The sequence below is a fragment of the Lycium barbarum genome, chromosome 2 (genome assembly GCF_019175385.1).
Source record: "Lycium barbarum isolate Lr01 chromosome 2, ASM1917538v2, whole genome shotgun sequence".
Lineage (NCBI taxonomy): Eukaryota > Viridiplantae > Streptophyta > Magnoliopsida > Solanales > Solanaceae > Lycium > Lycium barbarum.
Window position 1 is genome coordinate 108,346,042 of NC_083338.1, and position 5,253 is coordinate 108,351,294.

The 5,253-nt window shown below is 41.4% G+C and overlaps 1 non-coding gene across 1 annotated transcript; it reads right to left on the reverse strand.

Annotated features, from left to right (window-relative positions):
- Window positions 1-2,454: 2,454 nt before the first annotated feature.
- LOC132629584 (small nucleolar RNA R71) lies at window positions 2,455-2,560 on the reverse strand. The gene has a single exon (XR_009578352.1). It is a non-coding gene; the product is annotated as a small nucleolar RNA R71 (small nucleolar RNA).
- Between the last annotated feature and the right edge of the window lie 2,693 nt (window positions 2,561-5,253).

The following is a 5,253-nucleotide window of genomic DNA, read 5'->3' on the forward strand; positions in this document are numbered from 1 at the left end:
TCGTAAACCAGGGCGTATTTAACAATGTCACAAAACAGTAAGCACTGCAATGTCACATGGCAGTTTACGACCATGGAGGACGGACCGTATTTCACAATACGGTCCGTAAACCTGATCGTAAACTATCATGAGGCAATACAGTGTACTGCCCGCATCAACATCTCTAAATACGGGTCGTAAATCACTTTACGGACCGTATTTAGAATAAAAAAAAATTAGGGCACGATCGAAATATAATAAAGGCCAGCGTTTAAAATCAAGGGCAGAGAACAATTATTGTTTGACATGATTGATTCTTTATATGACATTGTGATTATTGGGGTATTGTGTGTGATGAATGACTACTTAGGAGGTCACAAGTGTAAAAATGATTGTCCTTATGCCAATGTGTGTGTGAGTTGTTAATTTAATTCTGTTTAAGCATGTATAATCTAGAACTTGCCTGGTTGGTCTTGTTTGAAATTTGAAAGTTAGTTTGGTTGTGAAATGATCTTAGGCTTTCTTTGTGTAAATAGTCACTTTGCCTAAATAAGCCTCACCAAAAGCTGAAAATATCACTAGTTTCCCTTTTTGAGCCTTTTGACCTTTTTCTTGATACGCCGAATGAAACCTCACCCGTTGTAAAATATATCCATCTTCGCACCTGTTCCCTCCTTGATGCTACTAGAAAGATGAGGCTATGTGCCTAAGTTGGGGGTGAATTAAAAATGTGAAGTAGATGTAAGAACATATGTTGGGGGTGGTGGAGTTTGCTAGTAGAGAGTCGATGTGGTAGTTGCATATATATAAAAAAAAATCAGAAAATTGAAACACAAAAAGAATTGCCAGTTGGATAGGAATAAAACCACATCGAGGTCGAAAACTTGAAAGAAAATAAAGGGGCTGGAAAGAAAAGAGGCGAATCAAAGTGAAGAGATGTTGTAGTGTCAAGGAGGGTGAGTCACTAATATCCAAAAAGTATCCTACCCGTCCCTAAGCCTACATTACAAGCTGAAACAAGTCCTAATGAGATCACAACCGAACGAGCCTAGGATGAGAACATAGAAAATAAGGGCAAGCCTATGGTATTTGCATGTGTAAATATGAATTTCTTGTTGTATATATGTGTGTTGGGACATTCTATGGTCTATGTGAGGGCATAAGGATGAGAATTGAGCAATAGAAAGTGACCACCTAAAGTAGCGTTTGTGTGCATCATAATATGTTCGATAATGTAATGTCATGCATTGAAGCTTCATTGTTAGTCATAGCGTTCTTGAGTTGTGTATATTGCTTTGAAATAGAAAATTGGGGTGGTCCTTTGAAGAAAAACATGCATGCCGGTGGTTCAGAGTCAAAACCAATGTAGACATTGTTATTCTATGATATCTAGGTGTTAGATTGAGTCGTTGTTTGCATGGCTTGCTTGAGGAGAAGCAAATACTTTAAGTTGGGGGTGTTGATATGGCGTGATTTTACGCCACAAATCGATGCTTTTTTGCTATAAGTTTTACTTGTTTTTAAGCAAATCTATGTGATTTTACGTGATTTTTAGTGTTTTTCAGGTGACGGAACAAATTTGGCATGACAATAGTTGAAAGTGCAGAACCAGGTCGTAAACTCAGTTTACGGTCCGTATTCTACAATAAGTGCATTCATATAATGATCCATTATAAGTATATCAAGATCAATACCCATGATCATACACTCTATCTAACGGGGACACAACCTTAGTTTCTTTTACCATAAATTTCCACCAAAGCAAGTAGATAGCAATTAGTTATAGAAAAACCAACTTTTACCAAAATCATCGGATTAAGACATTAGACCTAGAACTTAGCATCCTACGACTTTAGTAACCTTTTCACACCATATTCCCTGTGGGATTCGATCCCAACCTTGTTGGGTTAATATATTTGACAACGTCCGCGTTATACCATTAATAGGTGTAATTTGAGCGTATCAAACTTTGATTAAAGTCTTTTGCTTATTCCATCACACCTTGTTTGCTACTTTGTGTAAACTAGGTGAACATGAATCAAAATCAGCAAAATCAGCGTGCTGGTAATCAGGGGAATCGGTTGAACAATCAGGCGAATGAATCTGATGATTAGAATATTTTCGTTGATCTTGTTCCAGAGGAGGACTATGCATCTGCTATTGTTCAGCCTCGAGTTGGAGCTGCTACTGTGAAAATTGACTCCTCTCTATACCAGCTGTTGAAGCTTGAGGGGTACTTTCGGAACTCTACCGAGAATGACCCTCAACGTTATTTGCAGAATTTTATGGATGTGTGTGCTAATCACATCCAGAACAACGTTGCACAAGATGCTATTCGGTTGAGGTTATTCAAATATTCCTTAGCTGGAGAGGCAAGATCATGGTTCGAGAAGCTGCCCAGAAATTCGATTACTTCATGGGCAGAGATGGTGACCGCTTTTCTCACAAAGTGGTACCCCCCTAGCAAGAAGGCTGAGATTCGTGACAAGATATATGAATTTAAGCAGCGACCGGGGGAACAACTATATGAAGCCTGGGATAGATTCAAGGAGTATTTGCAGAACAGCCCGAATCATGGTTTTCCAGAACATATATTGACGGAGAAGTTCTACCGAGGGTTAGATCCAGTGACACAGTCAGTAGCTAATAATGCAGCTGATGGTTGTTTTATGAACAAGACCTTTCGACGAGTGACCACCATACTTAACAAGCTGACAACTCATAATCAGGCTTGGCACTCAAACAATGCTGATGTGGTACCGTATGGTAGTGCTATGATCCAAAATATAGTGAAGGAGAATCAAGACACCCAACAAACATTGGCAGAACTTGCAACAAATAGTTCCTTGCTGACGAAGAAGTTTGATGAATCTCAAATCAAGAAGGTAAATGTTTGTGAGGATGATACAGTTTTTCCAAAAGGGATGTACCATGCTCAATATGGTCCGTTCCTTGATGGGCCACATATGCAGGTTGAAGATGCGAATTATGTTAATAACTCTCAAGCGAGTTATCAAAGACAGAATTACCAAGGTAGCTATCAGAATCAGAATCAATGGAGACCTCAGCAAGGTCAAGGTGCTTACAACAACTCTGGGAACTACAACAATAATTATGGTGGTGCAAACCAAGGGAGCTACAACAACAAAAACAATTTTGGGAACAAGAGTTCCAATCCTTATATACCACCGAAAGGGCAGTCAACAGAGCAAGGTAGTTCGAAAGTTGAAGCAATGCTTGAGAAGATTCTGGCCAATCAATCTAAGTCTGAAAGGACTTTATCTGGGCTGATAGAAATAGTGGGTTCCCATACATCGGCTATTCAGAAGCTTGAGTCGCAGATGAGGGATATTTATAGAGAGCAGCACCCTCCTAAAAAGGGAGGGATTCCGAGTGACACTATTCTGAATCCCAAGAATGGGGGAGGCGGTGTAGACCGTGTGTTTGCCATCACTACTAGGAGTGGTAAAACACTCCAGGGGGCTGCTGAGAAGGTGATTGATCTTGAGCCGATAGATGAAGAGGATGAGGTGCAGTCTGAAACACCCATTATTGCTGATGAGATTCCTACTGACAAGAAGGTTGCTGATATTCCAGAGATGGTGAGAGATGCTGATGACACAAGTAAGCAGGCTGTGAAAGGGGCTCTCCGCCCTTTGACGCAGCTATTCAAATCTAAACCTCCCTTTCCTCAGAGGTTGGTAAAGAAGAAGGAAGATGCTAAGTTTGAGAAGTTTAATGATCAGCTGAAGCAGTTATCTCTGAATTTTCCCTTCTTGGAAGTTGTCAAGGAGATGACCGGTTTTGCTAAATATTTGAAAGATCTGCTGACCAAGAAGAAGACGGTTCAACATGAAACCGTGAGTTTGACTCACACTGTGAGTTCCATCATCTCAACCACAACTGTTCAGAAAAAGAGAGATCCTGGGGCGTTCACCATTCCTTGTTCTATTGGGCACCATGATTTTGCTCGCGCTTTGTGTGATAATGGGGCGAGTATTAATTTGATGCCCCTTGCTATATATAAGAAATCAGGTTTGGGGATGCCAAGGCCAACTACGATGAGGTTGCAGATGGCTGATAGGTCTATCAAAAGACCTGTTGGGGTGGTTGATGATGTAATTGTGCGGGTTGGTGATTTTATATTGCCCGCAGATTTTGTGATTCTTGACTGTGCTGTTGATCGGGACATTCCTATCATTCTGGGGAGACCTTTCCTTGCTACAGGGAGGGCTCTGATGGATTCGGAGAAAAATGAAATTAAGTTCCGAGTCAACAATGAAGAAGTGACGTTTCAGGCTCGCAAAGGGATGAAGTTACCAAGTGCTTACGAGAGTATTTCGGTAATTGATTCATTTGATGTTGTTGATGAAGCAGTGGAGTTTAAGATGGAAGAAGAAAGTTCGGGTGAAGCTCTAGCTGGTATTCTTATGAATTTCGATGCTGAAGACCTGGAAGGCTATGTGGAGACAGTTAATTCACTTGGTGGGTTGGGCTCATATTCATACCACTTAAAGAAGCTGAATCTCGATCTGGAAAATAGAACAACTCCTCCAGCAAAGCCTTCGATTATTGAGCCACCTAAGTTGGAGCTTAAGCAGCTCCCATCACATCTGAAATATGAGTTCCTTGGTCCGGACAATACATTACCGGTGATTGTTTCAACCCTATTGACTGAGGAGCAGATTTTTCAGCTGTTGGAGGTGTTGAGGGAGTATAGACGTGCTATTGGTTGGACCATACCAGACATTCGAGGTAGTCCATTTGGGATATGTGAGCACAAAATTCAGTTGGAGGAGGGTAGCAAACCGAGTGTAGAGCATCAGAGGCGACTGAACGAGAATATGCAAGAGGTCGTCAAGAAAGAGATCATCAAATGGCTGGATGCGAGTGTGGTTTACCCAATTGCTGATAGTAAATGGGTGAGCCCAGTCCAATGTGTTCCTAAGAAGGGCGGCATCACTGTTGTGCCGAATGCAAAGAATGAGTTGATCCCGACTAGAATTGTCACCGGATGGAGAGTTTGCATGGACTATCGCAAGCTCAACACAGCCACTTGCAAGGACCACTTCCCTATCCCCTTCATTGATCAGATGCTTGATAGGATAGCGGGGCGGTCCTACTATTGGTTCCTTGATGGTTATTCAGGCTGCAATCAGATCAACATTGCTCTAGAAGATCAGGAGAATACCACTTTTACTTGTCCTTATGGGACGTTTGCATTCAGCCGGATGCCTTTTGGTTTGTGTAATGCACCAGCAACTTTTCAGAGGT